This window comes from Calidris pugnax, unplaced genomic scaffold, assembly GCF_001431845.1.
Source record: "Calidris pugnax isolate Ruff unplaced genomic scaffold, ASM143184v1 scaffold23, whole genome shotgun sequence".
In the NCBI taxonomy this organism is placed as follows: domain Eukaryota; kingdom Metazoa; phylum Chordata; class Aves; order Charadriiformes; family Scolopacidae; genus Calidris; species Calidris pugnax.
Window position 1 is genome coordinate 1 of NW_015090772.1, and position 7,572 is coordinate 7,572.

Consider the following 7,572-nt stretch of genomic DNA (forward strand, 5'->3'; position numbering starts at 1 on the left):
AGCAGTCTGGGGTTTCTTGTAAGATTGCCGACCGCATGTGTCACAACAGAATTGCTTTGGTTTAACAGAAAACTGTCAGGACTGCTGATTTTCTTTTGCCTGCCTCCATCACAAGCGTGCTACTCCGGGATCTGATTCACTTCTCTTAGATCTGAGCAGTTTTCAGCTCTGGAAGGATTTGTGGTATTGGTGTAATGGTAACTTCACTGCAATCTGATCAGGCACTTCTTTAGGTAAGGACTTTTATAACTCTAAGAAAGCGTTTATTTCTGTGCCCCTTCTTCCCTCCCAGCCCTCTTCCATTTAGCTTTCTGGTAACTTTTCTGGTTGGTGGGTGATGTTTATTTGGGTGATCCATGTACACTGCCATAAAATGAAGATCAAATGCTGGAGTGCCTCACGCCTGCCTCTCATTTCAAATTGTAGGTATCTACTCCACTGTGTGGCCCTTCTCTGAAATGTAGTGAGAGGTTTAACTGATGTGCCATGGAATGTGGTATCTTGCTTGTGCTGTAGTTAGGAGGTGTATAAACAGTGCTGTGCGAAAATAGCACTGCTCAAATTTCTCCTATTTAAAAGGATTTAATAATAAAAGAAGAAGGGACAAGATGAGTTTCCTGAATGTCTCAATTTGGGAGCAATTCGGATTTCTAAATTTTGCTTTCATGAAATAGTCCTCAAGGTTTAATCAAAATCTTACCGGTATTCACTCCTCTCCCTTTGTGAGGGACAAACTGACCAAATGGATTTTAGCAGAATATACCACAAAATCGGCTTTGTGTGAGCAAAGTTGCTTTTGCTTTTTCTGTCTGAGTCCATGTGTAAAAATACAAGACTTGCATGGGTTTTCTTGGATTTGGCTGTAGATGACTCAGCCACAATCGAGTCTGCAAAACTGCCCTGCTTCTGTATGTTCAGAAATAGTCAGCCGTGCGGTTGTGAAGGGAGTGAAAACACAATCAAGGGGCTGACAGAGGCCTTGGCATGGGTTGACTGAATTTCAGCCTGGCGATGAGAAGGCTCTGGAATACAGCTGCTCTGTCTCGAGGGAAACCATCGGTCCTCGGGCAACTTCGTGCATTACTTTGTGGTAATGCTGCCTTTTTTTTTTTAATTGCTTGGACAAGAGTAAAAGGTGTTCCTGCACTATAAATGATGGCAATGTAGACATTGTTTGTTTTTTTTTTCAGTTTGTTTTGTTTTTCAATGCTGCACTGGATTGTGAAAGGGAAAATGCTTTACTACGTGTTGCTGCCACCAAAACACGCTTTGTCAGTGCCCCCGAAGAAAACAGCTTTTACAGCTCGTGAGGTAAAGGCGGCAGTGACTTCTGAGAAATCACAGTTGCAGAACAGACTGACAGATAAGAATGTTATAAAAGAACACGTAGCAAAAGCAGTATTAGAAAAGGTGCGTCCTTGAAACCTTGAAAGCAGAGAACCACAAAAAAGCATTTAGTAACGGAACGGTACAAGCTGGAAAGAGCAACTTGCAATCCTCATGCTGATCTCCAGGTGTCGTGCATGTGGAGAACCATGGCCTTGTGAGCAGGGTGAGAATATTCCCTCCCTATTTTCTGTTTTCTTTTTTCAGAGAAACCTTTTTCATCCAAAGTTGAACCTTGGCAGGGGTAAAAATAAGGGAAACGCTTTATCCGACAGTGTTTTTAAACTGAAAAAACACCTCTTAGTACCCAACATGTAACCCCCACTTTTTCAGAAAACAAACAAAAAGTCCTCACACAACCTTTAGTTACAGCCAGGAAATCCAAATTTATATTGCAATTTTCTTCTCTGTTTCTCCCAAACTTCTGCTGGGTGCCTGTAGAAAGAATTGAAATATCCTGGAATTGGAACGGACTTGAAGGGAGCTTACTTCCAGAGCTGAGCTGAGGCCTGTATTTTTTTTGGCAGGAGGGGATGGAGAGGAGCAAAGAGGGGAGGGTTTAACATGTGCTTTTTTTTTTTTCCTTGCACTTCTTGTGGCATCTAAATCAAGCTCCTCGTTTGTTACCGTAATCACACTACACATAATTGCCGTGAATTGCCGTTTGTACCAGACTGTTACTAAATCATTAGCACTGATAATTCCTTGTATAAATGAAACTGTCTTTTAGTCTTTGTGATGAGAGATAGGTGGGTGGGGTTTGGGTTTTTTTCTGAATGAAGTAGTTATTGCAGTAGTGCTATGGACACTAAGGATATTTTTTGAGAAAGGAAAAAACAAAACAAAACACATGGGTCAGTTACTGCATGTGTTTGAAGACTTCTATTTATTCTATGAACTTAAAATGTTTTAGTAAAATGTCATCAGCTCTCTTTGCTGTTGTATGTGTGCACTTATTGCAAGTAAATTTAAGTATCTTTTTATTTGAATGTATCTTAAAACAGTAGATAGAATAACAGTCGATTCTGAAAAAAAAAAATCATGGACTTAATGGACCATTTTATATACCCAGAGGAAGAAAGCAATACCATATGAGAACTTTAAAGTGTAGAAGTGAATCATGCAATCAGGAATTATTATTTAGCCTTTAAATAAGCAGTAGGAACTGTCCACCCACCAGAGAAAGCAATTGTAACACACAAAAAAAGAAATTTAAATTTTTCTTCACTAATATAAATAAAATAACAGAAAAGTTGCATTGTTGTGTATTATTAAACTCTTTTCTTGTTCTTTTAAGGTGATAGATATTGCACCTTGATCCCTTGCTTTCATCTCTCTCAAAGCAAAATAATAGGCCATCACCAGGTTTGGTTTTCAAATTCTTGGACACAGAAGTGGCTAAAGGGTTTTGAGATTTTAAGATTGCTGGAGCTGGTGAAATTTGGGTCAAAACAAAAAAATATAGAAGCAAATGCAGTTTATTTGAATTCCAAAAAAGAAGAATTGGATGTTGTGTGGGGTTTTATGTATTTTGAGCAGGAGGGGGGTGTGAACTCTCCTGTCTAATATTGATGCAAAAACTGTAGTGACAAAACATGAAAGTGCAGAATAAGGAGTAAACACCCTGTGTTTTCCAACAGAGACAGAAGTGAGGTCTGCTGCGAGCTAGTGTCTTCGTTACTGAGGGAGGAAACAGCCCACTAATTAAATGCCAGGTAATAAGAAACTCAAAAAATCCTGCACGCCTGGGGAGAGCTAAGTAGTGACAAAAGAGCTTCCCCAGGCAGTAAATCATACAAAGATGAGGCAGCCTCATACTTTCATTGAGGAGAGGGATGTGTGTGAGGTTGGGAGGGAAATAACACTTTCTGTAGCAAGTATGTGATATAAAGAGAAAACTGGAGAGCAGTAATGCCAAAATAAACCTTTGGAGGGTTTGCATTGGTGTGGTGCAGAGCCGTGCGACAGCTGTGAGAGAGGCTGATGCTGCTGCACGGGGCACATCCAGGTACCACTCATCCTTCCTGTCTGCCCAGTGCCCAGCCTGGGGGAGGCTCCTGATCAAACAGTTGCGGGTTAACGGGAGGGATCCAGGGAGGATGAGCAGAGAGCATCCAGCCCTCCATGCCTGAGGACAGGCGGAGTAAAACAAGTGCCACTCTAGGGAAGAAGAGGAGTGAGGCTGGTCCACAGGGTGCCTATGGCTTAAGGATGAATAGAATTTGGGATTCAGTTAACTCATGGGAGGTTGTGGGCATGTGAAAGGGGAAGGAAATCTGGAAGCCATCACAGATGTGTGGAGAAGGAGAGCAAGGAGGGAAGCCTTGATGCAGACTTGCAGTGGGACCTAGTAATGAAAGTTGACGCTTAAGGTTTAAAAAGAGAAAAGATCTGCTTGGAGAAACCGTCATTCTGTTAGTGATAAATACCATATTGGGATATTGTTTGGTCCATCTGGACCTGATTTGTCCTGCCCTGCTTTAAAAAGCAAATATTCACAGAGACATGAGGCTAGAAGGACTCCCACTGAAAATTGGAGAGTTTTGACATCATAGGCTCTACCTGCATGTATCTCATTGCAAGACCAGTATTAAGATGTGAGGATTTTGAGGAAGATATTTTCTGTTATAGCTAACAAATAAGACTTTAAATAGCAATTCATAGTAGATAAGTCCTTTTTTTACAGGCTTGTGTGTTTTATCTAGATATCACAATGGGCGCAGTCAGGTGGCTTTGGGAGTGAGGACCCAGCCCTGCAAATCCAGTTCCTGAATCCCTTTGGCTATCACCTTGGTCAGAAGCTTCAGCCCCTGAGCTCATTGACAGTGCCATCAGGGGACAGTGACATAAGAGCCAGGGAAGGCCAGAGAAACGAACGTGAGGCAGAAAATGGGAAGGTAACATTTGATTGCACCCTAGAAGATATCATAGAATGGTTAGAGTTGGAAGGGACCTGAAAGATCATTGAGTTCCAACCCCCCTGCCCTGGGCAGGGACACCTCCCACTGGAGCAGGATGCTCTACTGTAAGGTAGTTGTACAAGGGATGAAAGTTGAGTGTAATGCAGTTCCCTGCCCAGTCCTGCACCAGCCCAGCTGCTGGGTAGCCCTTTGGAAACCTGCCTCCTGGGGTCCCGTCTGCTTCTAGTGGGAGCTGTTGGTTGTGTAGATGCTTTCAAATGGTTTTTTTCACAGCTCACATAAACTAATTGTGAGCCCTCACAAACTGCAAAACAAATGTTTGCTGGTTCTGTGTGGCGTTACGCCGGGTAGCCTGCTGGCCTCCAGTTTATAAGCTCTGCGTGTGGTGGGATTTCTCCTGCCCTGGCAGTTCTTGCTGTACCTGCAGTAGCCACTGGCTTCTTTTGGCTTCTTAGAGCAGGGCACCCCAGTGCTCCCTAGCGCTTTCCACAGCCCGCAGAGAGCTCTTGGAGACCGCTTACCCATGTGGGGTAGGAGCTGCTGCAGCGGGGGGCTGTGGTCTTCGCTGAGAAGGGAAGGTACGTGCTCAAGTGCAATACACCATCCTCCCTGAGCCTGGGTAGCCAAGGATCAGCCCTAATCTTTGACACCATGAGAGCTTCTACCTGTGTTTCGGGCTGTTACGTGGCTGCACCCAAGGGGGGTGAAAAATCCCCCCTTGGCACTGCTGGTGTCACGGCAGCGGCAGCAGCCCTCTCTGCTTGCAACCCAGGCTTGGGTTTGCCTCCCTCCTCTTGTTCCTCATCACTCAGGAGCACTGGCTCTCGTTTGCGCAGCCCCCTCAGCTGCTGTCACGTCTGGCTGAGCTGCACTGGGTGCTGCAGCACTGTGGTGGCCCTCAGAGTCACTGAATCATGGAATTGATGGAGTCGGAAGGGACCTTCTAGAGATCATCCAGTCCAACTCCCCTGCCAAAGCAGGGTTGACCAGAGCACATCACTCAGGAGCATCCAGGCAGGGCTTGAAGATCTCCAGAGAAGGGGACTCCACACCCTCCCTGGGCAGCCTCTTCCAGGGCTCTGCCACCCTCACCCCAAAGAAGTTCTTCCTCAGATTTGAGTGGAACTGCCCATGTTCCAGCTTGTGCCTGTTGCCCCTTGTCCTGTCACTGGGAACCACTGAAAACAAGTCCAGCTCCATCCTCATTCAAACTGCCTTTTAGACACTTGTAAGTCCTGGGTGAGTTTTGTATAACACAGGAAATATCTTTCCTGGCTATCTCCTCTTTACACCTTTCTCCCTTTAGATACTTGTAAGTCCTGGGTGAATTTGGTGTAACGCAGGAAACGCCTTTCCTGGCTATCTCCTCTTTACACCTTTTCTCCTTCCCAAATTAATAGCTTTTTTTTCTTTTTTTTTTTCACCCGTAACTCGTCCTTGGTGGTGTGCATGAACGCTCCTGCAGTCATCTGAATCTTTGGCTTGGAAAGAATGGGGGGTGGTTGTTCATATTGTATTGCTATTTTCCGACTTTTTAAAAAAGTATCCAGAAGGATGCATGTGATGCTGAGTTTGCTCGCTGCTTTGTTCAGAGATAAGCATCTTCTGCTCCAGCCAAGTGAAGAGCGATGGTGTTTAATGATCAAGTACGTGTGGATGTACTGACTTCTAGACTATCGTGCATCTGAAGATTAATTATAAGTGCAGCTTTCTCAAAGGGCTGGAACTCTAGGGGAAACTTGGGGCTTTTACAGCCATGAAAAATCCAGAAGTTTACTATTCACTGAAGGCCCTACAGGAGAACTGGGCTTCAGTGTTGTGTTCCTTGGGAAGGAAAACTGATTCAAATACCCACGTTGACAAAATAGGCCACAGGGAAACCAAAAAGGGGAGTAAGTGCAGCCCACTGAGGTCAGGAGAAATCAAAGCTGAGTCCGGCAAAATGGCTCAAGGTACAAAAGGAGCAGCTGGACATTGTGCAAGGATAGGAGGTTCACGATGTGCAGGACTGTTCTTCTCTTTGAGACGCTTCACCCTTGTGATTTCAGTGGATTTTGGAGGAAACACCCTGTTTCTGCTTCTGGAAACAATGCTTGAGAGTGTCTTGGTTTCTCCTTCAGGACAGTAAATTATGCCACAGGGTAACAGACTGCATGAGCCACCTGGAAACTCAGCCCACCCAACGTATTTAATGCAGTCGGATGATTCCAAAGCAGAACAGAACTGCTGTATGAACTAAACCTCAGAAGGCCAACTGGCTGATGAATTGGTGGCTCTGCTCTGAAATGGTCCTTTATCCTTGCAATATCCAAGTATCTCAGAAACTTTACTGGATGCATCTTCGCGATAGCACAGCAAGGAACATCCATCTCTGAAAGCTGGGTTGCAGGTGAGAGGAGTGTGGGGTGAGAACTGTGTGTCTGAGACTGGGCTGTGGACACACAGGATGTTCTTTGGAGAGCCAAGACTGGTATTTCAGCCTTTTGAGATTCTTCCACCCTTCCTTTTGCAATGTCTCCAAAGCTCTGAGTTAATTCTGTAGGTGCACAGAAGTTTAAGAGTTGCTCCCAACTTCCTGAAGGCCTCTGTTGGCAGCTCCCCACGTCGAACTGGGAAGTCCAGCAGTGTCGGTGAGACGCGTCCTGCCTTCCTCTGGTACAGACAGGATCTGCAGCCTGCTGCTTGTATTCCCGTGGAAGAATTAGAGAATCGTTCAGCTGTGCTACGCCATCTCGCTGGGTGCCATTCACACCTGCTTTAAGCCAGTTAACAAGCCAATGGAGACCACGGAATGGCAAGAAAGATAATAAAAGGCCCACAGTCACTGGTGCTTAGCGATGTCCTTAGCTGTAACGCCGGCAGCGGGCTTTCATGTCAGAATGGCATATACTCAATAGGTTGATAATGTTTGTATTTAAAAGATTATAGAGATTTTTGTCCTGCTGAAATAGGCTTCAAGCTGGGCTGAATCCAATCTCTGTTCAATTGACACAGGCACTTAGGAATGATTAAAGCTTTAACAAGCCCACAGCCAGATTTTTTTCTTTCTTTGAGAGGATTTTAATGAACTCAGGGGATAGAAAGATTGAACATACAGAAAAACCTTTCACTGCTCTGCTAGGACACTTATAACATTCACATTTTGTCTGACCTGTGGATTCCTCTGCTTGGGCTGTGGAGAGGGAGCGCCTGGCTTGGGACATTGGAGCTCACTGAAACGCAGAGAAATGGACTGCAGCTGGGAACATCTGGCTGCTGTGTGTCC

The 7,572-nt window shown here is 44.9% G+C and overlaps 1 long non-coding RNA gene across 1 annotated transcript; it reads left to right on the plus strand.

Moving 5' to 3' along the window:
• The first annotated feature begins 40 nt into the window (after nt 1–40).
• On the plus strand, nt 41–4,207 carry LOC106887752. The gene is made up of 3 exons (XR_001411957.1): nt 41–1,090; nt 1,191–3,101; nt 4,092–4,207. It is a non-coding gene; the product is annotated as an uncharacterized LOC106887752 (long non-coding RNA).
• The last annotated feature ends 3,365 nt before the right edge of the window (nt 4,208–7,572 follow it).